Raw genomic sequence first — 9197 nt, 5'->3', positions numbered from 1 at the left:
TCAATCTAAATTAAAAATAATATACATTTTAATTTAAATTAACGGTACTTCAATTTAAGTCTATTTGTGTTCCAAATTCATGATTTACAGGTTGCGCACTTACTCGACGAACAACGCACTAAACCAACAATGCGGTAAATGCCTCCAACAACCACAGATAAAATAAGTAAACACATACGAAAATCAATCTGGTAAAACTGGTTAAAAATCACACATTAACAGCATACCACAATAAACTGGTTAAAACTGGTTTTATTTTCATTTTCACAGGAGTCCTCAATACACAATAAAAACCCGACACTCATAAGTGAATCTTACTGAGCAGAAGAATTGGAACATACAAATATTTTATAAAAAGGGTTTTCTCAGCTACCTTTTCAACTACTCCGTGCATTGGGAATCAACCATGAAAATCTCTTAATATTACTCAGGGAAATCTCAATAAGAATTTGGAGCATGAACGAGCGCCACCGCCAAATATTTAAAGGGGGTTTACTCCTCTCTGCAATGCGAGTCAACAACAAAAACCCTGTCAATATAAACCTGACAAATTCTAATTGCATGTTAAAATTTTTAACAGACTTATGATTTGAAAAGAATCAAACGAAAATAAAACAATACCTGGCCAGAAAGGTAATGCACTCCATTGTTGCTTATGTAGGACATCTCACTGAATAACATCACCTGGGATTATAACCTGCATGCTTATAGCTGAAGATGGGAAGCGCAAATGAAAGGAGTCTCCATTTCTGCCACTCCTCCATTGCTGCATCAAACTATTTTACAAAAAAACCCAACCTTAAATGGCTATTAGGCTATGTTAAATGCTAAGCTGCGAAGAAGAGAGGTGATTCCATTCTTTGAATATTGTATTTGCTCTATAGCTGAGCAGAACATCTAGGAATGCCACTTTAAAGAATAACATATGGATCTCCTTCTTCATTTTCCAAATCACCTCTAACATTGATAATTTGATTAAGTGAAAATCCATCCTAATTTGTTCAAAAACACATTCGAGAAGAGGAAGAATATTGCGCAGTAGCCATTCAGACCACTGTGTCAAAGACAATTACATAGTGAGTAACCCCTCTTTGTACTTGCATATCATAGTTAAAGAAAAGAGAGCAAACCATAGGTCTCACACTCTAGCTGAGATTTCTCCTGTTGTTAAATTCCCATGATACATCTTCTGTTTGTTGTGTGGATGGTGTGGTCATTTGCTTGTTCATTCATTTTCATATTTCAGTTATTTTCATAAATCTAAGCAAGAAACTACTGATAATAAATCTAAAATCCAAGCAAATAAACCTGAATGATTAAAAAAATCAGCGTAATACATTATCTGTTGTGACGAACTGTTCTAGTGGAGTATTCACAGTAGTTTAAAGATCATTACAAGATAAAACTTGGTCTCTGATCCACCAGCACTCAATATTGATGGAAGTTCAAGGGATGCCCCGGGAGAGTGGGATTTGGGGGGGTCGACTGAGATCACATGGGCTATTCTAGCCATGTATATGCCAGAAATTTTGGAGAGACAACCAACAAAATGGCTAATCTAGTCAACCTGTAAGGGATTTATGCTGCTGCTGAGATGCAGGCTCATAGCCTCAATGTAGAGGGGGAATCACAGATAATCATAAATACTCTGCCAGCGTTTTTGTTGCGATGATCAGAGCCAAACTGAGATCATTTGGCAGTTGGTGAGCCCTCTGAAGCTGAGATGCAGGCTCATAGCCTCAATGTAGAGGGGGAACCACAGATAATCATAAATATTCTCTGCCAGCATTTTTGTTGCAATGATCAGAGCCAAACTGAGATCATTTGGCAGTTAGCGAGCCCTCTGAAGCTGAGATGCAGGCTCATAGCCTCAATGTAGAGAGGGAATCACAGATAATCATAAATATTCTCTGCCAGCATTTTTTTTGCGATGCTCAGAGCCAAACTGAGATCATTTGGCAGTTGGCAAACCCTCTGAAGCTAGCCCTCAGATACAGGACTTCTATTAACGCCCTTAATTCAAATGGGTTCAGAATTGGAAAAATCGGTTGGATAGCAATTTAGCGAATCTGGGAGCAGGTTCGTAGTAGGGAAAGGGTTCATAGCTCCAGAATGGGAAGGAGTTATAGACGACAGAATTAGGTTGAAAAACCTTCCAATTCTGCAGGAGGATCACAATCTGGCTGTACTCGGCATTGGGGTAGGATTGAGGACAGTGCCCAGGTCAAACCTGTTACAGTTCTGCACCTGCGTTTGAAAGAGGATGACTCGGCAACTAACCAGATTAATGGTTATGGAAAATGAGGAGAGATCACTAACAAGAACCTGGCCCCTAGACAACAAGATTTTTAATATGACTACCATATTCATGATAGGGGATAAGAATCGAATAGAGGTGGGATCAGATTGAAGAATAAGACTCTGAATTGGCAGAGCCAATATGAATGTTTTTGAAATTTATGATCATGAGAGGCATAGCAATAAGTTGCAGTCTCATTTGTCAAAGAGCCATCATGGATAAATCTTTTAGTATCAAGGAAAGATCATAGGACTTGTCAGGGGATTGTCTATGTTATAGATTCTTCGGATTCCTATATCAAATTAAAAGGAACACAAATTGTGCTGTATCTGTGAAGATGTATCAAATCTGTCACAAATATTATTGTAAATATTCCCTCATTGCTTACAAACAAAAAGAAAAAGAAAATCTCACAAGTTCAATGAAATGCATAAATCTGTAAATATAAAGAGAAGCATTCCTCCATGTCTTGCAGATTGCTTGAAAATTAAAATGAAAAAATAAACACCATATAACACATAATCATATGAATTCGTGACCTTAAAATCCTCAAACAATTGAAAACAATAATCAAGCAAACGAGCACATGCCTGAAACTTTCGCGCATCTGTGTCTCCTCTGCACGCGACTCTCCCTTGGGCAAACTGAGGGTATATGCAACTCACATATACCGACAAACAGGGTTAAAACAGAGCGTAACCTGTGCGAAAATCTACAATATGGAGACAGCGCGACCAATTAAAATGTGTGCAAGAAAGGCACTTGAGTTCTAGCAATTGCGAGAAAACTCAGAACACAGTGTTGGCCTCATGTTCGAAACCCTGGTCCAGAAATATGTCATATTATGGAAGTACCTCGCTTATAAAAGCAACCAGTTCCAAAAAAAAGGGCGCGGCCTACCTGAGAACAATGACTCATAATGAGAAATCAACTTGCTCGCCTACAAATATCACCAGAGCTGCCGAATGCAGAAAGCCCACTAGAGCTTCCGCATGCAGATATCACCAGAGCTGCCGAATGCAGAAAGCCCACTAGAGCTTCCGCATGCAGACAGCCATGTGGCAAAGTTCGTGTCAGTGAATTATATGTAGTTTGGATATAAAAATCTTGAGTGAATTATATTTAGTTTGGATATAAAAATCTTTTGCACCAGAATATTTAGTTTGGATATAAAAATCTTTTGCACGAGAAAACTTTGGATAGCAGAAAAGTTGAATATCTTTTGCACCTGAAAACTTTGGATATCAGAAAAGTTTGCCGCAAGGACACGCAGAAGAGCTACCAAAAACTTAGGATATCTTACTTTTACCCGTCTTGAAACCTGCGAAGCCCGCAATAAGACCCTCAATTTTGTTGGCCAATCAGCAATTACATAATAAATTTTATATTATTTTTTAACATGAAAACTTTGGTTAAAATTGTGATGCACATCAATATTTTTGGTCAAACAGAAGATTAATACGCCGTCAACGCTGAATCGATCGCTATTAGTCCCAGGCAGGGACTAATAACAAAACAATATTTTTTATAGAATAAAATATCTTTAATATATATTTAAGGAGGAGAATGTTTAAGTTATATGTTTATGTTGGTGGTATAGTATTTGATAATATTTTTTTAATTAATAAAGTTTACAGATGAATTGAGCCTTCTGTGATCCATGTCAAGATTAAAAAAAAAAATCTGCTAAAATCACATGATAGAATATTTGTCTACGCTTTTCGAACCAACCAGTGTGGTTCATTGTCAAGACGGCTATAATTTTTTACCAAGCAACGGTTAAATTCACTAATGGCTATATTAGACGAGGAAATGGCTAGTTGGACTGGAAAAGGGGGCAAAACCAAATTACAAATTAAGTTGAAGTTATTAACTTCAACTTAATTTATAATTTGGTTTTGCCCCCTTTTCCCTGTGTCCGGTCCAACTAGCCGTTTCCTCATCTAATATAGTCGTTGACCGAAAAGGGGGCAAAACCAAATTATAAATTAAGTTGAAGTTAAGTTGAGGTTAATAATAACCTCAACTTAATTTATAATTTGGTTTTGCCCCCTTTTCCTTGTGTCCGGTCCAACTCGCTGTTTCCTCATCTAATATAGTCGTTAGTCAATTTAACAGTTCCCTGGTCAAAAATTATAGCCATTGGAAGTTTTGCTCTGACTATTTAACATGCGTTTTGGATCTGATTCTTCAAATTACCCCGACAATGAACCACACTAGTTGGTTCGAAACGGGCGACAAATATTCTATCATGTGATTTTAGCCGAAGAATTGTCTTAGAGTTAAGGAATATCTAAATTTTAATGTCATGCATTAGCTAGAACAATTATTGAGAGTCTTACCATAATCAACAGTTTTGTTTTATTTGGTTTTTAAATTAATGAAAAAAAAATTGTGAAAAATGATAATAATGTATTTTTGAAGTTAATGTTTATTGTTTGTTAATATTTATTTTTTCTAAGTTTTACTCTAACTTCCTCATACACTACTCAATCCCTACTACCCTTTTTCTTATTTTCTTATTCTAGCTTGCACTTTGATGATCCTCTTTTTGACACAAATTTAAATTATGAGGCACAAAGTAGTTGTTGCATGTAAGAGCATTTAAATCTCATAAAAGAAATGTGATACTTGGTTGTAATTTTCTCTACAAATGTGATGACAAGTGTGCCCTAAATAGTTGATGCTATTCTTGGATTCAATTTCCAGATTGGCGATATGTCCATTTTTATTCAAGGGTAGATCTTAATTCACATAGAATTCAAAATTTATTACAAAATTGTTAGTCTTTTGACACATTTAAAACTATAAAAAAAAAATTATTTGCACTGATCAAGGTTGTTTATAGCAAGTCGAAGTAATCAAAAAGAAATATGGAAAAATTGTACCAAAATGATGTTTCATTTCAAAGGTTGTAAATCACAATCTATTTCTTTATTTACCAAACATCCATGTTGGCATAATCAAACAAAGTCTTTAACTTAAACATAGGCCTCACAATTGTCAAAGAAGCATTAAATAGTGATTTATGTTATTGTCTCACTATAATCTTTTGCAACATCTGGTGCAATTGCTAATTATAAAAAATTAAAAACCCATTATGGAGAGATGTAATATCTGTAAAAAGTTAAAAATAATAAGCATAATAAAATTCAATTTGTTACAAGTTAAGATCAATTTTACTTTGTATATTAAAATAGTGATTATGTAACTATATCTAAATTTAATTAATAAACACATAAAAATTGTAATACTTACAATATAACAATATTTTTAACCATGGATATTCACACCCACTTTGCCATAGATATTAACTTGTAATAGAGTTTGAATAGGCCTAATGATTAAGAGCATAGTGGGCCTAATGATTAAGAGCATGTATTTCCTCCTAAGAAGTCACTAGGTCAAAACCAAAAGGGATAGATTATGTATGGATTAGCAATCAAATCGCTGGGAGATGGTGAGTCCATTGTCGCACAAACAAGAGGGTCTCTAAATAATTTATTTGAATATAATTTTATAACATTTTTTTAATTAAATCTAAAAGCAAAAAAAATATAATTACTTTTAAGATATATCTAAACTCATATAATTACTTTTAAGATATATCTAAACTCCCTCTCACATTAAAATATAAAAAATAGCTATAAATTAAAATCTATTTTATGATATAAGTTTAAATAATGATTTTGTAATCATGTTTAAATTTCATGAATAAACACATAAAAACCTAACACTCACACTATAACAAGATTTTTAATCATGAATATTGACCCCGACTTTACCAAAGATATTATTAAATTGCGAATATGTTATATATATATATATATATAAACATTTTGACTCAATGAAATGAAATAAAAATAGAAATTACATTAAAAAAAATAAAATTAATAATTATCAATAATTAAGATAGATCTAAGGTGGTAGATACTAAAAATGAACCATAAATAAAAATTACTAGCTGGCCTAAAAGATATTTTAGTCTAAAGAATACATATATCATTGTATAACTAGGTTAATGAATGCACCCATCTACAATTTCAAGACATCTCCAAGAGCTTAGAGAAACAAGAGGGGCAAGGGAGAACCAAGTACCTACATATCACACCAATATATCTACAAGATGGGGGTGGAGAGATCTCATGTAAATTGTGTGCATAATAGTAATTAAATCAAATGAAAAAAATAAAAAGTTAATACTTTTCTATTTTCTTACCATGGTATAAAATATAAATATTTCATTTATCTTACTTTTATAGACAAGGTAGCATACATTCATGTCAATTGGGTTTATCTTAAGTGGTTGGGAGGAATTGGGTTTATCTTAAGTGGTTGGGAGAAATCATTAAGATTCTCCCCAGATAAGTTCAATTTGTGATAAAATAGCATATATTCATGTCAAATGGGCTTATCTTAGGTTATTGGGTGGAATCTGAGATTATCCCCATATAGATTCAATTTGTGGGTTAAGATTTAATGTAATAACTTTGGACCTAATTGTTGAAAATGAGTAGTGCCTTGAGAACTAGAAACATGAAGAAAATAACATACATATCTATTAACCCAAACCTTAGATTCATGATTATGTATCGTATTTAACCCTAACAAAGCTTTATATTTTTAACTCCAATAGTACTTATTAAATCCAAATTAAAAAAAGATATATGCCAATATTTCATAATATATCCAAAATAATCAAAAATCAATATTAATATTTTATATTAGAGCAAAAGTAAACCAACATATCTATATATACTTTTGTATTAGATTCAAAATAAAACAGAATCTATGTTTTCCTATTAAATCCAAAATAACAAACATCTATACTAATACTAATATTTAATTGATTTATGTTAATATTCCGTATTTCCATATTTCTAAGAGCTTTGAGTAACTCTATTGACCTGAATGCAATGCACACTGATCACCTCACCATACAAACACAAAACTTTCAATTACCGCATGGATTACCATGCAAACAGAAAACTTTCTATTACCGCATGGATTGGAGAGCAATGATAAGTAATTGAAATATTATCTCTTATTCTTTATGTACAGTCTATATTTTAATGGAATAAAAGAAATGGATTGGAGAGATAAGTAATTGAAATATTTATCCCTCATTCTTTATGTACAGTCTATATTTTAATGGAATAAAAGAAACTACAATATTAGAGACAATGCACAACTTTGACTATTACAACCAAGTGGCATGGAAAACTGGAGGGAATGATAAGCAATTGAAATATTTATCAAGTGGCATGGAAAACTGGAGTGCAGAATAAGCAATTGAAATATTTATCCCGTATTTTTTTTTTTTCCAAAAGAAAAATCATAATATATTATATTCAGGAAATATAAAGAACTGTATACATATCAAAATCTGTGATAATCAGCTGTAACAAACAGCATGACTGGCTGTTGCGACAACATATAAACCTCTGTAACCATTCATGATAAAGCCAGCAAAAAGGACGAGCCACCTGTAGCCGATCTGAGGGTAACAAAAAAGCCTGAGGACCATCATCATCTTTACAGAACGTTTCATAAGGGGAAGCAAACATATAACGCATCCAAGGGATGGATCAAAAACGCTATTGGAAAACTATTGAATCGTTTAAACAGAACCGAAAATCCTATGGAAACACCACATTGTGTGAAATAAGACCAAGTAGACGAAGAATAGAAACAGATCAGACCATGGTTTAATCTGAGGGGGGCATATGGCCCGTGATTGAGATCAGTACGGAATCAAGGGGCTTCCTGAAGTTCTGAAAAACGCATGTATTGCACCACTTCCATAGGAACCAACAAGAGAGGATAAAAAGTGAGCGCGAGGAAGGATTCTTCGCGCTCCACCAATTGAAAGCATCCTGAACAAATAAAAAAGCTTGATGAAGAAAGCCATAAATCAAAGATAATTCATACCAGATTGTTGATGAAGAGGCACAGTTGAAAAACATGTGCGAGTTGGATTCAGCTTCCGAAAGGCACATTTGACATCTGCCCGGGCCCTGCCACCACTTTTTTTGAAGAACGTCCCAGGTGAGGTTTCTGTCGGAGAAGATGAGCCATGAGAAGAGGATCATTTTGAGCAGGCATGAAGCCTTCCATAATTTAAGTGGAAAGATAGGGGAAGAGGGCGCGTGGCCAGATAGGATTGCAGCATAGATATCTCTGACGGCAATGGGCTGAGTTGAGTTCTGAAGAGACCAGATAAGAACATCCTTTGGTCCCGTTTGTGTGAGGCCTTTTGAAGTGAAACTGTTTATAGCTGATGTCCATAGCGGACGAAGAGAGAGGGGCAAAGATAATTCCGCTGCATCCTTCCAAATGGGGGATTGAGATAACCATGATTTTATTAATTTATCCCATGTGAAATAGCCCCTGGAGAGAAAAAAGGATATCAAGACAGAGGGGATCGACGATTCCAAATTGAGCACCGTGGAATCAATGCCGATGAAATTGAGCACCGTGGAATCAATGCCGATGAAAATGCTAGATCCTGAGCCAAAATTCCATCTCAAATTCGTAAAGAATAGAGATTGAATCTTTCTGAAACTTTGCCAGATGGGGGAGCCATTTCAACATAATAAAAAAAATTACAATATTAAAGACAATCCACAAAAGCAGTTAGGCAAAACTCTGAACTCCACCACGATGTTGTAAAATTTAACTATCTGTGTGTTGTTTTATTGTCATTAATAACATATGAATGAGGAACTTGTCTAGTTATGGCATTTAATCTGACACAAACTCGGACCCCAAATATCTCAGCTAATACTGTTGACTGATGATATCTGAAAATCATGTTCATTTTATATATAATACTGTGATTCAGGAAATCGTTAAAAGGATAACATAGGAATATTGTTAGGCCGTTCGACCACATGCT

General features: G+C 34.3%; 1 long non-coding RNA gene across 1 annotated transcript; it reads right to left on the bottom strand.

The window, feature by feature from the left end:
• Nucleotides 1-234: 234 nt before the first annotated feature.
• LOC149144796 (uncharacterized) lies at nucleotides 235-3370 on the bottom strand. Its single transcript, XR_016264244.1, has 4 exons — nucleotides 3200-3370; nucleotides 2890-3011; nucleotides 622-776; nucleotides 235-502 (listed from the first exon to the last, which is right to left on the bottom strand). It is a non-coding gene; the product is annotated as an uncharacterized LOC149144796 (long non-coding RNA).
• Nucleotides 3371-9197: the final 5827 nt, after the last annotated feature.

Source organism: Pinus tabuliformis, chromosome X (assembly GCF_031772625.1).
Source record: "Pinus tabuliformis cultivar Carrire ecotype Pingquan chromosome X, CPIR1, whole genome shotgun sequence".
Lineage (NCBI taxonomy): Eukaryota > Viridiplantae > Streptophyta > Pinopsida > Pinales > Pinaceae > Pinus > Pinus tabuliformis.
The sequence above is the reverse complement of the archived record's forward strand: the minus strand, read 5'-3'. Positions and strand labels throughout refer to the sequence as shown.